A 19,340-nucleotide genomic window follows, 5' to 3' on the forward strand; every position below is an offset into this window, starting at 1 on the left:
GCTCGTGCTTATTCTGTGCCAGGCATCCACTCACAGTCAAGAAGGTCCTCACTCTCAGATTCTCCATCTTATAGGTGATAAAACTCGGGCAAAGAGATCAGATAATTTCCCAGTACCACAGACCTAGTCAGTAGTTGGGCCATAGCCCATCATAATTCGGGGGGTCATGATGGGGGAGAAAGAAGATGACTAAAGGAACCTGGCCATAAATAATGTTTTCCTTATACTCTAAGGATGAAGATTAAAAAAGAAATGTACAAAACACTGTACTCTAATTAGTAAATCTGTTTCTCACAGGAGTACATGCTAGCAATTGTGAAACTATTTTGCATGTGTACTAGCACTGAACAAATAAGTAAAGATCGTATTGTTTTCATTTGGGCAGGCAATGTGTTTAACAACCAGTGAGGTGGGAACACTGACCCATCAGAAAGAGCACCTCCAGAGTGTTGGAGCAGATCTTGAAGCCCCCTGCTGTGCCAGAGTTCATCTTGATTGCTGGACGGTGATGATGAGCAGAGAATTATGAGGGAGAGTTCACAGCAGAAAGGATAGGAAAAGGATTCAGGGTTATTTACCAATCTTGGCCATACTAATGCATCCTTGCTGAATAGCAATCCCAAATATAGTTGAATATATGCATTAGTATATCAGCCAATAGCTTATTTATGCAGACCCTTGGGAGACATTTATTTCAGAAGCATGGAAGGTTATATAGTTCTTAAGCATCTGGCTTTTTCAAAATGTGTCTCATGGATATTCTGAATCTCAAAAATCTCTTTCTTCCTCTAGTTATTAAGCTTAGAACCAAATTTGCTGCCAAGTTTACCTATTATATTAAATATTTTAAATAAAATAGCTTGCATTCCTTCATTTGGCTGTATTTATTTTTATTCTAATTTCTTATTTCTTTTTTGAATACATTTTCCCATTGCTTTATTAGTATAATATTGTATAAATTTTCAAACTTTTAAAAATTTCATATATTTTCAATTAAATATGCATGTTATGCACACAAAGGACAGGTGAATTTCACCTGAGTTGGAGCAAAGGGATGACATCTGAAGTGGGAACAGAAAGAAGAAGGTGTTTACTTGCTAGACATAAGGACAAGGACACTCCAGAGAGAAGTCACAGCGTGTTCAAAGTCATAAATTTGTGAAGATAGCATCGCATCTCTTTGAACTATAAGTAGTTCATTTTTATTAGGAGAAGTGGATGGGGAGAGAAGAGATTTACAGAGATAAAACAGAGGCCAAATTATGAAACCAAAACAATGAGCTTGACTATTTCCTGTACCCAACAGAAATCTAACGAATGACTTTAAGAATGAGAGAAATATGAATTGATTTGTAATTCACAAAAAAATATTGTAGGAGCAATAGAAAATCACTTTGATGGTGGGAGAGGTTAGCATCTGGGAGATAAATTAAAAGGCTATTGAAATATTCTAAGCCAAATATGATAAAGAAGAAACACACATGCCAGGCACAGTGTTAAGAGCTTCTACACATATTATTTTGTTCAGCATTCTGCTCTCCTCACACCACTCTCTCCACAGCCCCGTGAAGACATCCTTACAACATGCCAGTATCTCTCACCTCTTCTGGAATGGCTGACCTGTCCTCCTGACCTTCTTGGTCAGACTCTCCCATCCTCCAGGACTGACTCGAGTCCCACCATCTACAGGCATCCTCCCTGGGTGCTCCAGCCATTGTGGGTTGCTGTCTTTTCCAAGTTTTGAAATTATAGCAAATCTACAGAACACTGGCAAGCATTTCAGTGTTGCTTCATGTACTCACCTCCACAGCAAAGCGGAAACTCCTTGAGCAGCAGAACCATGTATAATATTCCGTGGGAGTTCTCGCCCACCCTCCTCACAGTGGTTAGCCCTGAGTACATGGAAACAAATCTCTTTCTATTGATCTAAAATTTTAAAAAATGGATTGAGTTCTTAATCAGCTCCTGATGTCAGCTGCTGGTGAGAGACCAGAAACAAGTAGCCTCAAGAAGGTAGAAATTCATTTCTGTGCATTTAACAAAGATCATCCAGGTAAAGCACCTGCAGTAGGGTGGCAGCTCTATTTGTCGTCGAGGTCCCGCGTCCTGCCTCTCTGTTTCCCAGCCACAGCAGGTGGCTTACATCCTCATGGCTTCTTTGTGGGGCCAGGCGACAGCTGGAGGTCCAACAATTTATCCAGGAAGGAAGCAGAAAGGAAGGCGTGACCTGCATAAATGACACATGCCCCCTGTCTGCCCCTCCCCCACGAGGTTTTCCAGGACTTCCCACCTCACAGTTTCCACTGACATTTCTTTATTCTCAGTGGCTGGCAAACGTGGTCTTTTAATTGGGCACTTTAAATCCCCATATGAGATGAGAAGTTGTTCTAAGGAAGAGAAGTTGAGCGACTGTTAGGTAGGCACTTCAGGGTCTCTGCACAGTTGTCATCATGCGCTCAGTATTTTAACGTGTTTTGTTTCATTGAACCCAAAGAGCACTGTGCTGCGAGCCACAGCTCTAGAGCAAGACTGCCTGAACCCGTATCCCAGCTCCAGCTGTGACGAGCTGTGTGAACGCAGGCGCGTTATTTATCCACTCTGTGTCTCAGTGTCTCCACCTGTAAATTGGGGATAACAACAGTACCTACATCATGAGTGGTTTTAAGGATTAAATGAGTTAATGCATGAACTCATTTAAAACAGCATTTGACTGACTTTGCAAGGATTTACTTTTTGTTGTGTATGTTCTGTGAGGGTAGGCCTAATGTTATTTTGAGTGGCAAGATGCAAAGCTGACTCTTCTAACTCCAAGCTCAGTGATCTTTCCCCCACACCACTGATTTACAGGGCACCAAGAGAGGGCCGCAAGGAAGGACTGTAGAAAAAAAGGTGGTAACGCCCGAATAGGAGCTTCACTCCTTTGCAGTTTTGCTTAGGGCTAGTGCTTTCCATATCTCGGCATTCTGTGGCTTTAACTATTTAATAAAGCTTCCTGCAGCTTCTGGATCTTGCATACCTACAAGAAAGTATGTAAAACATCATTTGCCAAGATAAGACCAGCTATGTTTTTAAAACTGCACTGCAAGCATTTAATAATAAAAATGTTTGTTTTCCTTGATGTATACAGTAACTTTCAAAGCTTCAAATGGTTCCACATATTAATCATAATAAAGTGGCTTTAGTCCCAGACAACTGCAGCATTCTCTGTTCCCTCTCAGAGTGACCTGGCATCACTAGCTGTTTTGATTGCTCCTTATCTGATTGGAGCTTCCTCAGGAATTCCCACTTCTTACACCTGCCGGTGAAGGTAATGCCACCTCAGCTCATGGCACTGGAAGGAAACCAACAATAGGCATGAAACAAGAGTCTTAGTGACAGCAATGGCATTGTAGACTTGTGAACCAGACCTATGGCTTCATGATGATCACAAGTCGCGGCTAGAACCTTTCCTTGTATTTAAATTGCTGAGAACTTTCTTTCTTGAATCAGAGCAACAACCCATATTTAAAGCATGCATCTCTGAAATTCTTCTAGCCAAGTCTGTGAGTACAAAATTACATTAAAAACATTGCGGCTGGGTATTCCAGACAAGTTGCTACAACCACAGTAGAATGTGCTTTTTTTCAAAAGTGAAATATCAATTACCTTAGTCTATTGTGAAAAGAAAGAAACCACAGAGTAAAACAAAATCTACAGACCAGTCCAAGTGCCCTTAGGAAGGAAGGCAGTCATGCTGCAAAGACGTACAAGCATGTGGCAGAGGAGACCGGTGACCCTCCTCCCGTCTCTGGCCACAATCATGTAACAGGTGCAGCCATAAACCACCTAACAGCATCTCAAACATCATCCAACACCATCCCTTTTTCACTTGTTTGTTTGAAAGTCTGGGCAAGACACATCACTACTTTGTATTCCTTTTTCCTTTGCTACATCATGAGGATGATAAAAAATGTAATACTCTTTGAATCTAGTTAACTTCTAATTGATCTGGCTAGTAATAAAATGCTCTATAATAATGATAAGTGCACTATGAATTGTGAACAAAAAGCAGTTATCTGACAGATCACACTATTGTGGAAACATTCATGGTCTTTCTCAAATTGTTGATAGTAGTATTTGTCAAGCTGGCGGTGTTCCCAAGGGTGGAATGCGTGGAGATGCCCTTCATCCAGAGGAAGGGAGAGCCAAGAGAGTCCAGGCAGATGCTCCAGAGGTTGAAGTCCTGTCACCGGTGCTCATTGACTGGGACTCTCTCTCCCATGCTCACGCACATGAATTAGCATCCTTACCTTAGCAGCCACGCATTCAGTTCCACCACCTGACGGCGCTGTATCTGCTCCACTGCTTTGTCAGGCTCGTAAGTCCATAATCCAGAGACCGGGAGAGGGTCTTGGGGTCCTCCATGGCCCAGCCCCTGAAAGCTGTGACGACAGCATCAACATGGAATTGATTTTAGTAGTAAATGTCACATGAAAAATAAGAACCCATATTGTCATGGAAACCTAAGTAGCACACAGTATCTGGCACTAGTAAGCATTTAAGAAAAATGTGTTTATTCAGTGAATGAAAAGTTCTGGACAAGAACTCATGGAATATGGACTTAGTGCTTATGGCTTAGGTGCTGTAACTATGTATGTAAATCAATCATTATATAAATTAATGAAAATATGCACAACACAAAGAGAGTAATTTCTATGAAAACTAAGTTGAATGCTTTGGAAAGACTCCATAAATGTAAATCTATCAAAATTCTTTATCAATTCAGGTGTATGAAGAAGACTAAAAATTTGGGGGGAAAATCATAAAATACATCAAAGAAATTTGTACTCTACTGGCTTCACAAATATCTTTAAATTCTTGCTCCTCTTGAAGAAAACTAAATCTGGAAATTGTGTATGATGAATTTTGGATGTGAATTAGGAATTCAAAGCAGGGAATCCAGTATAAAGGAAAAGACCTTGGCACAATATCAAAATGTTGCCAAATTAATGTGGATTTTATAAACCAGTTAAATGAAAATAAAGTTAAGCATGTATTATTTTTAAGCTTCCTCAGTGAAAACTTCATTTTTTTCCAACTAACCAACCAATCATTGGAACTGAGAACATCAGAAAACAGGGCTTTATCTCAAATACGTATGAAAGGATTTTACAGGTCTTCAAGCCTAATAGAAATCTAACTTACGTGCACCTGTATCTATTTTACCAATAATTCACAAGGCCCGTCGATGAAGAAGAGAGTGAGAAGCAATGAACTGACTGATGTCTAGTTGATTCTGAAGCCGTGAAGATACCTATGGTGGCCAGAAAGGAGACAACACAAAATTTCAGTGCTCATCAATTGGAAGTGTGACCCAATAAGCCTTCCTTAACCTCAGTGGCTATGCCAGGAATAACTAACTCCCTCCCCGACAACCTCGGTATAGATGATTTTGTACATCTACACCATATATACTTGTGCACACATGATATACATATCTATGCCTATACGCGTATAAATACAGTCACACATTCATCCACAGAACACTGAACACTCCACTCTTCCCATAATCCTATTCCTATAAACTCAATTTCCAGCCAACGATGTGAAGTTTCAGAAACAAAATTACTTAAAAAGAAACTTCACACCTAGCTTGTGCCTTCGTAGGGATTTTCTGTGGTAGCATGTTCTTAAAACTTATTCCTGACATTTAAAAAGACTTTTTGCTGATCTTAGGCAATAGAACTTAACACCTAAACAATCTGTCCTACATTTTCCAACTGCTTTGCTGCATAACATCCTTGTGAAGTGAATAATCAGAATTTTCACAAGTTTTTTCAGATGATGCAACTTCGACTTGGTTAAATTATCTAACAACACAGGCATTAATGAAATTTATTTCAACACTATTATTTACAGAGAGAAAATGACATAGGAAAGATGAAATGGTAGTTCAATAACGAATTATTTGGCACAGATTATGTGCATTGCAAATGAAGAAGAAAAAGAAATTGTCTCTGCCCTTAATATGATTATAGTACAATGTGATGTGCGTGAAGAGAGACTTTCTTAAAGCACAAAGTGCAGGGGCAGGAACAACTGACTGTTGTTGGTGGAGGGCGGCAGGAAATGTGTTGCTAAAATCACTCAGAGTATCTTGAAGAGTAAGATTTCATTTAGCAGACAAAGAGGAGAAGGATTTTCTTATGAGAGCATCATGATGTATCAAGGTGCAAAATGCTTTTTTGAGCCAAATAAAATCATAACAGTACAGAATGGTCCCCAAGGTTTCCTTTGGAGATTGTAGAACATACAGAAATCACTAGGTGAATAGTCTGTGTTCCACCCATGGGAATTTTAAATCTATTTTGGGCCGCCAAGAGCTACTGAAGTTTATATAGGGGAGTGAATGACATGACCCACTGCATTCTAGAAGATTTTCTCTGTAAGTCTGGTTCAATTCATTAATTTGAATGACAAAGAGAAGAAATTGAAGAGAAGAAAGACCAGGATTAAGCTGTTGCACCGAGAATGAGGAGATGATGACAGTTCCAGTTTTTATTTTGGTAGAATTAACAACACTCAGTGCCTTTAAACATAATTGATGACTTTCCTTTGTGAGTGGAGTCTAGGGTTAAATGAAATTTACACCATCAATATCTACTTCTCTCCCAGATTAGGCCCAGAACATGACAGATGGGCCAAAGAACCTGCAGAGCGAACTGCCCAGGTGCAGCATGTGGGTCCTCACTTCTCCTGAGTTCAGAGGAGAGAAGGTCCTGGAGAGTCAGGAAAAGCATTTAATTGCTTCTAACCTTGTGGTTCCATAAAAGCAGCTAGAGAGGCCAGCAAATTACTCCATGTCTTTCTGAAAACTTTTCCATTTTTGTTTGAAATGAACAATTACTGCTTTGGGGGCAAAAACATGGAGACCAATGTATAATTTGTATTTTACCTTATAAAGTAAAATATCAGAATGTTAAAAAAGAGGTCCAAGGTAATTTTAAAAATGGAATGCTTTTAACCAATCATGTCTCTGATAATTGAACAGACAAATAAGCATGTGCACACATAAAATGGCACCCTTTTAAGTCTTGTCAAGAGAAATCAGCTTAAAAATTAGGCTTGGCCAAAGAGATACCCACTGTTACTAACGGGATTGGGCCCAAACCTTATGCACCATATGGGAAGCTATTAATTCATAAATTAAAGGCCAAATAATTTTGAAATATTCTATTTTAATACTATGTGTATTAAAATCCATTATGGATGAGGTTTGATATAGAAATGTATAACAGTGACTTTCTTCTCCTTAGTCCTACAGTCAGGCTAAGGTAGAAGTCTTGGGCGAGAGTAATGCTCACCAAGACATGAGTGCAATGATGAGGAAGAGGGGCGGTTCACTGGCTTTATACGTGCTTTCAATGCACTTGATATCTTCATAGAAGGACTTTATATTTCCCCTAGAGTTCTCCATGGGGAAAACAGATGTTTATTTTCTAGTTTGACTTCTCAAAATTTTCCTCCTTGTGAGATTCAAGGTCCCCGCTATAAAAATCAAAATGAGAGATTTTAGCCATCCAGGAACCCCTGGAGTGGATGCTACAAGCACAGGGGCAGGAAGACTGCTCACTGGTATCAGGAACAGAGAAGCTATTGTGTACCTCAGGTCTAGGTCAATTCTTCATCTTCTGAGGCATGAGCTTAGGCATACGACTTAACCCAGCTGTATCTCCATTTCTCCCGTGTAAAAAGTGTGAGAATTATAATTACTTATCTCTTAGGGGTGTTATGACACTAATTAATACCTCAGAACTCTGTGAATAGGAATCATTCTGCACAGATACTAATTACTATTATTTAAAGAACAGCCATAAAGCCAGATGCAGTAGAAGAAGGTGGTGGGCAGGCCTTCAATCTCCTTAATGAAGGCCAAGTAGCAGTTAGTAGGAAGAACAGTGAAGAAAAATAAGGCAATTAACGAAGGACTTCAAATGAAGGCATTACATTGGTAGAGCTTAATCAACAGGGCATCTGCTGAAAATGAATGTGGGGTGCACATTCCGTGATGAAAAATCCCTGAAAATTTATTCGCCTATGGCACTATTTCATGAGAGAGAAAATGCTTCTAACAACACTTGCATCCTAGTGGTATGAACAAATTTTGAGGGATATTGCCATACTTTGTACAATCAAAATGAGACTAATTCACTTAAAAGATACCATGTGAGTCCACCTGACACTGTCCTTTTATTATGTTTAGTATTTCAAGATGTGAAAACAAATAAATTCTTAGGAATTACAGAAGTGACAGTGGTCAAATTAGAATTCCAGAATCTCCCTCATATGTTATTTTATAATTGAGGAAGATAAGATATTGTGTCTTAATGATGTTTGAAAGGCTGATATTTTTTAAAGATGTCATGGTTGTTTCCTGTGATTTCCACAACCGTATCCTTCAGGATTCTACCATGGTTACTCTCTGGCTGCACCAAGGGGAGCCTGAGGAAGACAGGTGCCCAGTTTTCCTTGACCAAGTTCACATACCATGACCTGGTAAATCTCTTGGGGTGATTTCTGTGAGTTTTCTGGGTCAAGAAATAGTCTGAGCAGAAAACAAGGGAATTCTAAAGTTCTTCCTATCCTAAGACCACACAATTCCTAGCAGGCACATATTGCAGAATTCACATTTTGCACTTTCTCCTAAGACTTCTGCACAATGACTTACACATTCTCAATGTTACAAGCAGCTACAATTGTCTAAGGGCAGAAATGTTATGAGCATGCACTTGTGTTGTGTGTGGGTGAGCTAAGCAATGGGTGGCCCACTGGGAGGCCAGAAAACATGCTGCCAAGCTCAGGTTTGGAGAGCCCCACTTATTATCTCACATATCTGAACTGTATCTGACAACCACTTATTTTTATAGGGATCAGATTCAACATGAATTGAATTTGTACTATATGCCAGGCATACCCACGGCTGTTCTCCCATTCCAGATTCAAAAATCCCTAAGTAAAACAGGCGTTTTCCTCCCATTTCTTTCCGTTGAGGAAACAGGTTCGAGAGGTGAGCTAGCATCCTAAGATAGAGCAGCAACACGAGCCGTCTTTGGCCTCCAGTCTAGCCATCTTCCTTCTATGGTCGTGGCTTCCTCTGATGTCACAATTATTTCAGTATCTAAAAGGGCTCTATGAAACATGAGTGTGCCACTTCCTGATGGGCCCAGCCCCAGATCACAACAGTCCACACAGACCGCATTCAAGCCCTGGTTGAAGAGAAGTCAAAGTAGGAGCTGACTCCAGTGACGTTAAGCAGCTGTCGCAGAAATAGGAGAAAAGAGGCGAAAAGATTCACTGTCACCAAATCACAGTGGCTGGGAAAACACCTGGATCCTCCACTTCTACAACATTTATGGAGAATCTGTTACATCTCATCCCTGTTAAGTCCAGACATGACGCTCAGGAGAGGCTAGATCCTTTCCCTCAAGGACTAACCATCTGTGGGGGAGAGAGTCACAAAACAGATTCCCAAACAAGCATTTTGTTACAAGTGTGAGTAGTGGTAAAAGGAACTTAAAGGTTATTTATTATAATATCCACTATGTATAAAACAAGCTGCAATTTTTTTTCAGAGTAGTATTATTTTTAATGTAAAAACATCTAACCTCAATTATAGGCATGTGTCACTTAACGATAGGGATACATTCGGAGAAACGCATTGTTAGATGATTTTGTCATTGTGCAAACATCATAGTGTGAACTTACACAAACCTAGAGGGTAAAGCCTACTACACACCTAGGCAGATGATATAGCCTATTGCTCCCGGGCTACAAACCTGTACAGCAGGTTACTGTACTGAATTCTGTAGCTATTTGTGTATCTAAATATCTTAATATAGAAAAGGTATAGTAAGAATACAGTATAAGAGATAAAAATGGTGCACCTGGTATAGGGCACTTATCATGAACGGAGCTTGCAGGACTGGAAGTTGCTCTGGGGGAGTCAGTGAGTGGCGACTGAATGTGAAGGCCTAGGATAGGACAGCACTGTCACTATTATAGACGATATGAACGCTGTACACTTAGGCTACATGAAGTTTAGAAAAAAATATTTTTCTTTCTTCAATAATAAAGTAACCCTGTTTACTGTTACCTTTTTACTTTATAAAATTTAAATTTTTTTTTAACTTTTTGACTCTTCTGTAACAATACTTAGGACACAAACACATTGTACAGCTGAGAAAAACATTTTCTTTCTTTATATCGTTATTCTATAAGTTTTATTCTATTTTTAAATTTTTCTATTTTTTCTTTACTTTTTAAACTTTTTTGTTGAAAACTAAGACACAAACACACATTAGCCTAGGCCACACAGGGTCAGGATCATCAATGTCACTGTCTTCCACCTTTACACCTTGTCCTACCAGAAGGTCTTCGGAGGCCATCACGTGTATGGAGCTGTCGTTCCCATGATAACAATGCCTTCTTCTGGATCACCTCCTGAAGGACCTGCCTGAGGCTCTTCTTGAGGAGGTGTCACTCTTGTCAGAAATGTGTCCACGGTGCTTTGCTTGGTTTGTTTCTTTTTTCATCACAGACTTGCTTGTAAGCAGATAATGCACCATGAACAGTCCTCTCTACTCATGAAAACCTTTTGGTGTTAGGGGGCCGTGTTTTCAGATTTCTTAAGGAGCTTCTTGAGGTCTGCAACAGCTTCTGCTAAACCTTTCACTGTGAATTTTCTTGGGGGTTCTTCTTCTTTTTCTTCTGCAGTTTCCTTTTTTCTTGCCTTTTCTTCAACTACGTGTTCCTGTTCCAGTTACATTAACTCAGCATTACTCACTTCCTCAGGAACCATGTCTAGGAGTTCCTCAATGTCATTCTCATCCACACTGAGGTTAAGGTTATAATCTTATGGGACCAGCATCTTATATGCAGCCAGTAGTTGACTGAAATTTCATCATGAGATGCATGACTGTAATGCTCTACACCCCTATATCCAAGGGAACTGCCTGCTGCCTTTCCCCTGGATTTTCACAGCTCCCAAGACTTCCAGTGCATCTTAAGACTCTGCATTGAAGGATGACAAGAGTTGAGTGTATAGTTACCATGAAAGTAAACTGGATGCCAGGAAAGCAGCCTGAGAGGTTGAGTCAAGAATAAGAGGACTGTGGACGCTTCCATGAGGCCTGGCTCAATCTCCCAGGGAATTAAGAGGTCTAGTGTCAGGTCCCTGACAGCTCTGACCAAGAACAAAGAGGCTTCTCCTCCTGAGCCTATTGGTGGAATGAAATCCGCAGGTCAGTCTCAATGACAACTGTCCTTCAAAGTGCTCACTGTGACCACAAGAGTCTCTTGACCACTCTCTCACCTTGAATTGAACCCTGGAACTGTGCCTCAGTGTTTGGAGATAGCCAGTGTGTAGCAGCTGAGACCTCTTCATTTATTTGTACATGTGGCTTGATTTCTAGAATATTCTCTCTGTGAGCTGTTGAAGGTCTGTGAATTAAGCTATCTCTTCCTGCACTACAGAACAGCATTATATCAAGCACACTTCCCTAGGGCAGCTTGGATAATGGGGCAGAATGGCAGCGTAATGTGATGTCATAGCAATTCCTAACCATTCCACATCTGACTCACCCCAGTAATGAGTCAATCAGGTGTGTGGCTCTGCAACAGGAGCTGACACAGTGGAAAATTGAGGCAAGATGTTGCAAAAGAAAACCTAGGAGCTGTACTGGAGCAGGTACCCTGGCTCCTAATATTTATAATAGGCCAGCTGAATCTGTAATCTGATGCCTGTGTGGTACCCAGAACCTTCCTTGCCTCCTTTTCTGAATCACTTCTCCTTTTCAAGTTTCTTATACAAAAGAAAAATTGAGGTCTCCTTGCTAAAATGAGACACACAAGATTTACAACTTTGAGGTTTTAAAAGGAGGAAGCAGAATGAATGAAAATAAGGCTCATCATACAAGATTTAGTCTCCTCTCCTGCTGACATCTCATCCTAAATTTGGATTTCTAAGATATGTGTTCCTTAGGGTGATATTAGCAGGATTATTGCCTTCCCTCTTTCATTCTACCAATGCATTTGATTATTGTAATTCTACAACAGTTTCTAAGGGTATCCATCTCTTTTATTTTTTTATTTTTATTTTTTTTTAAATGTTGCTTGGCACATAGTGAACATTTATTGAGACAATAATAAGGAACTTGGAAGACAACATAGGGTAATTCACTAGTTTCCAAAATTGCCATTCTTTTTTTTATTGCGGTAACATTGGTTTATAACATTATATAAATTTCAGGTGTACATCTTTGCATTTCAATTCCCTCCTCCCTCCCTCCCTTCCCCTCTGGTAACCACCAATCCAATCTCTGTCTCTATGTGATTGTTTGTTGCTGTTTTTATCTTCTACTTATGAGTGAGATCTCATGGTATTTGACTTTCTCCCTCTGACTGATTTCACTTAGCATAATACCCTCAAGGTCCATCCACGTTTTCACAAATGGCCAGATTTCATCATTTCTTATGGCTGAGTAGTATTCCATTGTGTATATACACCACATCTTCTTTACCCATTCGTCCCTTGATGGGCACCTAGGTTGCTTCCAAGTCTTTGCTATGTGTATAATGCTGTAATGAACATAGGGGGTGCATGTATCTTTACACATGTGTTTTGACGTTCTTTGGATAAATACCCAGCAGTGCAATGGCTAGATTGTACAGTAGTTCTTAATTTTTTGAGGAATCTCCATACTCTTTTCCATAGTGGCCGCCCCAGTTTGCATTCCAACCAGCAGTGTACAAGGGTTCCCTTTTCTCCACAAGGGTTCCCATCCTCTCCAACACTTATTGTTTCTTGTCTTGTTCCTTATAGCCATTCTGACAAGAGTGAGGTGATATCTTATTGTAGTTTTGATTTGCATTTCCCTGATAGTCAATGATGTTGAACATTCTTTCATGTGCCTGTTGGCCATCTGTATATCTTCTTTGGAGAGCCGTCTGTTCAGATCTTTTGCCCATTTCTTAATTGGGTTGTTAGGTTTTTGTTGTTGAGATGCATGAGTTCTTCCTATATTTTGGATATTAATTCCTTATCAAATATATGGTTTGCAAATATCTTTTCCCAATTGTTAGGTTGTCTTTTCATTTTGTTGATGGTTTCCCTTGCTGTGCAGAAGATTTTTAGTTTGATGTAGTCCCATTTGTTTATTTTTTCTATTGTTTCTCTTGGCCAGTCAGACGTGGTACTTGAAAATATGCTGCTAAGACTGATGTCAAAGAGCATACTTCCTATGTTTTCTTCTAGAGTTTTCATGGTTTCTGGTCTTACACTCAAGTCTTTAATCCATTTTGTGTTAATTTTTGTGTATGGTGCACGGTAATGGTCTACTTTCATTCTTTTGTTTGTGGCTGCCCAGTTTTCCCAACACCATTTATTGAAAAGACTTTCCTTTCTCCACTGTATATTCTTGGCTCCCTTGTTGAAAATTAGTTGTCCATAGATGTGTGGGTTTATTTCTGGGCTTTTGATTCTGTTCCATTGAACTTTGTGTCTCTTTTTTTGCCAATACCATGCTGTTTGGTTATTACAGCTTTGTAGTATATTTTGAAATCAGGGAGTACAATACCTCCAGCCTTGCTCTTTTTTCTCAGGATTCCTTTGGTTACTTGGGGTCTTTTGTTGTTCCATATAATTTTAGGATTCTTTGTTCTATTTCTGTGAAAAATGTTGTTGGAACTTTGATAGGGATTGTGTTGAATCTGTAGATTGCCTTAGGAAGTATGGACATTTTAACTATGTTAATTCTTCCAATCCAAGAGCACAGAATATCTTTCCATTTCTTTGTGTCTGTTTCAATTTCTTTCAACAATGTTTTATAGTTTTCAGTGTACAGATCTTTCGCCTCTTTGGTTAAATTTATTCTTAGGTATTTTGTTCTTTTTGTTACTGTTACCAATACTTTTGATTATTGTAACCCTTTAACATCGTGTATATACACCACATCTTCTAATAAGCATATGAGGAATATTAAGGACTGAATTACGGCCCCCACCAATTTATATGTTGAAGCCTTAATCCTCAATATGACTGTATCTTGAAATAGGGCTTTTAGGAGATAATTAAGGTTAAATGAGGTCATAAGGGTGTGGTCCTAATCTGATAGGATTGCAGACTTTATAAGAAGAGAGAGATCTCTCTCTTTCCAGCATACACACAAAGGAAAGGCCATGTGAGCACACAGTGAGAAGGTGGCCATCTGCAAGCCAGGAAGGGACCCTCATCAGGACTTGACCATGTTGGCACCTTGATCTAAGACTTCCAGTGCCCAGAACTGTGGGGGTAAAAATTTACATTGTTTAAGTCCCCCAGCCTTTGGTATTTTGTGACAGTAGCATATTCAGTAATATACTGAACACTCTTTTCTACAATGCTTCTACATGGTGTCTAGTAGAAGAGCGGGACAGATGGAGCTACTCATCCCAGGAGGCTGGGCACAGAGAGAAGACTCACAGACACTGAGAATATGTGTATTGGGAAACAGGAACCCCCATGCCTCAACTATGCTTCAAAAGAAATCCACTTACACAAGAGCTAGCAAGACACAGAGGAACTCGATCATACCTTCTGTGACTCTCAGATCTTCAGTAAAGTTTCTAAATTTTGGACAAATTTTTGCTTTGAAAACTGATGTAGAGCAGAGCTGAGACAGCAGAGAGGAAAGTGCACCAGAAGAAGAACTATGAAGACGCAAAGAGGAATTTTCAGAAAGTGTTTGGAGGACTCTGAATGGCCTCCGGCCATGGAAGAGAGGTCAGGCCAAGGCCGAGTTCAATCAGCTTTTTGGAGGGCAAGAATCTTCACTTAAAATTAGAGCAACAGGAAAAACACAGAATATGAACTTATGTCAGAGTTGGACCATACTAATAGAAACTCGGGGGTTTTTCCCACTGGCCTATATAAGAGAAAATGCACTTCTGCACTTTCCTAAGGATTGAATGAGGGGAAGGGAAGGATCCTCAAGATGCAGAGCAGAGGTAGAAGATAGAGACAAAAATAATTCTTCTTACATTGCTGAACTCTGCTTACCATCTGACTTAATGAGATTTTTCTCCTCAAAAAAGGGCAAATGTACACTTTTTTATCCTTTAACATTAATATGGATAATCTCACTTAATTTGCTCCCCAACACTTTCTCTGAAGATTTAATTCGTTACTGTGTATTTTCTAAATAATAAAATTACAAATTTAGTAATATACAATAAGGAAATGAGATAAGTCAAATTTCAGTTAAAGGACAGATAAAGATAAAGAGGAGAAAGACTAAGGAATGCAATATATATTAGAAAAGCAAGCAATCTGACTAAAAAATGGGCCAAAGACCTTAACAGACACCTCACCATGAAGATATATAGATGGCAAATAAGCACATGAAAACATATTCCACATCATATGTCATAAGGAAATGCAAATTAAAACAGTGAGACACCACTATACACTTTTTAGAATGGCCAAAATCTGGAACACTGATGACATCAAATGCTGACAAGGATGCAAAGCAACAGAAACTCTCATATATCATTGGTGGGAATACAAAATGGAACAGCCACATTGGGAGATAGGAATTTTCTTACAAAACTAAACATACTCTTACCATGTGATCCGACAATCACACTCCTTGGTATTTAACCAAAGGAACTGAAAACATATGTCCACACAAAAACCTGCACACGGATGTTTATAGCAGCTTTGTTCGTAATTGCTAAAACTTGGAAGCAACCAGGATGTCCTCCAGTAGGTAAATGGATAAATGCAGCACATGCAGATAATGGAATATTATTCAGCACTAAAAAGAAATGCTCTATCAAGTCATGACAAGATATGGAGGAACCTTAAATGCATATTACTAAGTAAAAGAAGCAAATCTGAAAAGGCTACATATACTGCATGATTCCAACTATTTGACATTCTGGAGAAGGCAAACATACGGAAAAACTAAAAAGATTGGTGGTAGCCAGCAGTTGGGATTGGGGGGCAAGAATGAATATATGAAGCACAGAGAATTTTTAGGGCAGTGAAACTACTCTGTATGAAACCATAATGATAGATGTTTGTCATTAAACATCTGTCCAAACCCATATAATTTATAACATCAAAAGTGAACCATAGTGTGAGCTATGGCCTTTCAGTGATAACGACTTCAATGTATGCTCATCAATTGTAACAAACATACCACTCTGTTGCAGGATATGGATAGTTGGGGAGGCTGTGCATGTGTGGGGGCAGGGAGTATATGGGAAATCTCTTTCCCCTCAACTTTGCTATGAACCTAAAACTACTCTAAAAAAATAAAGTCAATATTAAAAAAAAGTGAATGAGAAAGGATAGTTGCAAAAGAGTAATGAGCAATTGTAGAATAGAGAAAAAGAACTGATGGCAGAAACCTTGGGGATTCACAAAATATCAATTTCCCAGAATCCCTTGATGTTAGGTTTGAGCCGCACGACTAGTTTTGGGCAATTAAATATGAATAAAAGTGATATGTTCATTTATAGGCTAGGCAGTTAACAGCTGTTGTATTCTTTCCATTTCTTAATAGCCATGTGTTGCTAGATTAGTGATGTGCAATAAATATTATGCAAGCCACATACATAACTTTAAAATTTCTAATAGCCCCATTAAAATAAATAGATGAAATTAATTCAATAATACATTTTACTGAATCCAATACATCCATGATATCCTTTCTTTTTTTTTTTTTTTTTGAGGAAGATTAGCCCTGAGCTAACATCCATGCCCATCTTCCTCTACTTTATATGTGGGACGCCTACCACAGCATGGCTTGCCAAGCGGTGCCATGTCCACACCCGGGATCCAAACCGGTGAACCCTGGGCCACCAAAGTGGAACATGACAACTTAACCGCTGCACCACCAGGCTGGCCCCATGATATCCTTTCAACTTCTAATCAACGCGCAAATAATTATTGAGATATTTTACATTTTTTTCTTACTGAGTCTGATAAATCCAATGTCTATTTTATGCTTACAGAACATTTCAATTCAGACTAGACACATTTCAAGTGTTCGATAGCCTCATGCGGCTAGTGGCTACTCTGTCAAATAGCAAAGTTCTGGAAGGCCTTGCTACTGGATGAAAGAAGCCTACTGCATCTACATCAAACTGCCAAAGCAAGAAATAATCTTCTGTTGTATTAAGCAAGCCACTGAGATCTGAGGGCTTATTTGTTACTATAGCATAGTTTACCGCTACTCTGACTATTATAAAAACTGTTATAAATTCAGGGCCAATCAACAGACTTTCCCTCTACCTCTGAAGTTTAAAGAAATTGGATGTGTCTGAACAAAAATAAAATCTTTGACCAGGAAATTAGGTGAGGGATTGATGCACTCATGGTTTTCACCAGTGGAGGCAAACTTACTGAAGAGTGGAAGAGATGGCGTTGACCGTCTAACCGGTCACTATCAGTTGTGTGCACAAAACTGAGTTCTATTCACAAGTCAAACAGATTAGGAGACTCCTTTCCTGCTTGATTGTTAAAAACCTATCTTTTTTGGAGGATATCATTCAGTCAAACACTAAAGTTATTATTAAATATGATAAATAAAAATGGCAAGCAACAGGATATTTTGGAGTATATGACAAAGCCATTTGGTGTAAACTTAATTCAGTCTGACTTTGTTTTTCCAAAAGGGCCTGACATGGCCATTGAGTGTGCATTGTATATCTGCTTTAAGCATGTGCTGGGTCCCAAAGACAGGAACAAATCGCCTTATGATAAAGATGCAACTTCCCCCACATTGGCATTTCCTTAAGGATAAGCATCTCTCCCTAGGCTAGGAACTGATTGCTCTGCTCGCCTGTGACCACCCAGCTTGAGACAAAAGATCTGCCACCCTGCTGTGTCCATCAATCTCTGTGCTGAAAGGGCAGTCATGTGACTATTGTAAAAGGGACATTTCAATCCTATGTGAAACATTCTCTTAGAGGGTATATAACCACTCTGCACACCCCACTTCTTTGGTGCTCTTCCTTCCTTGGAGAAGGAAGGCCTTGGGATATATGGTCCTCACATTTGGTTCAGAATAAACTCACCCGAAATATTCATTTATAGATTGGTTATGGATTATTCACGTTGGCTCATACATCTTTCCAAGCTTTCTTCTTTCTTCTTTACTATTCTCTTCCCTTCTGGTCTTACCATTAATTTCTCAGAAGTCACAAGTGCTTGACTCCCAGTAGAGGGATAAAGGAGTCTGATACGGTGAGTTGGCAAATGTTGGGCTTGTGATAACTGGGTTGGGTACACCCCCACATTCTCTCAGCCCAGCTTTCTTTTCTGCCAGGTGTTCAGGAAGACTAGCTGTTGACAGCTGTAGTTGAAGAGGCATGGAGGCTGAAGTACCAGATTGTGGATCACTTGATGATCTTTGGACGTCTAATTATGACCACCTATGTCACAAGCTGTTGAAAGGGTATTCTTACATTACTGAGAAATTTCTTGAGGGGATTGGTGATATGGCTCATGATTCAAATTAATTTCTCTGGCCTGTCCTCAGCCTATATGAGAAACTTAGAAATGCCATTCCAGACACTTTCCTTTAATGCCCCCAAATTCTGCTGCTCCACAGACTTCAATCAAAAAGCAATCACCAGTTCCCTAAGTAAAGACTCACCCCAAAATTTCAAGGGCAGGTCCCTTTGGAGCATCCAGTTGCATGGGAAGATGAGTCAAGTACCACCAACTCCCATAATGAGGAGGGTGAGCTGCAGAGGTGCAACACACGTCTCACTCACTTTTCTCCAAGTCTCTTCTCTCTAATGCTCCTCTCACTGTCACACCCTCTTGCTCCAACTCAGAGTGGAGAGACAAACCAGTTCTTCCCGTTCTTATAATCTCTTCCCCAAAGGCTTTATCCTGATACCCAGTCAGGTCTCCATTGAAATGGTAATCAAGGGAATGGCATTCCTCCTCTCCTACACTCCTTCCCTCTGTGTGTGTGTGTGTGTGTGTGTGTGTGTGTGGTGTGCAGGCATGTATGTATTTTGTGATTTGTTTTGTATTTGCATGTGTTGAGAGTAGAAGAGTGAGAGAGCAAGTAAACTCATTGTTCCCTATTCCAGTTTATCGCAGCAGGTAAACGCTTCACAGCTCACCTCTTCTGTGTAATTTCTCCAGCCTCGCAGCATGCAAAGGAGCTTCCATAGATCCCCAAGACAGCTGTACGATTGAGTTTCTGATGAAACTCTTTCTGCCTGCCTTTGTAAACAGATTTGACAACAGCTTCCAGGAAACTGTGCCTGATGTTTCAGGGCTAGACCTGGCTGTCAAGCAT

At 39.7% G+C, this 19,340-nt stretch overlaps 2 long non-coding RNA genes across 2 annotated transcripts; one reads left to right on the forward strand and one right to left on the reverse strand.

Annotated features, from left to right (window-relative positions):
• Window positions 1-873: 873 nt before the first annotated feature.
• LOC138924541 (uncharacterized) lies at window positions 874-18,867 on the reverse strand. Its single transcript, XR_011439454.1, has 4 exons — window positions 18,681-18,867; window positions 5,185-5,293; window positions 4,290-4,421; window positions 874-2,618 (listed from the first exon to the last, which is right to left on the reverse strand). It is a non-coding gene; the product is annotated as an uncharacterized lncRNA (long non-coding RNA).
• Window positions 11,600-18,467, forward strand: LOC138924542 (uncharacterized). The gene is made up of 2 exons (XR_011439455.1): window positions 11,600-11,725; window positions 18,351-18,467. It is a non-coding gene; the product is annotated as an uncharacterized lncRNA (long non-coding RNA).
• Window positions 18,868-19,340: the final 473 nt, after the last annotated feature.

The sequence above is a fragment of the Equus caballus genome, chromosome 6 (genome assembly GCF_041296265.1).
Source record: "Equus caballus isolate H_3958 breed thoroughbred chromosome 6, TB-T2T, whole genome shotgun sequence".
Classification (NCBI taxonomy): Eukaryota; Metazoa; Chordata; class Mammalia; order Perissodactyla; family Equidae; genus Equus; species Equus caballus.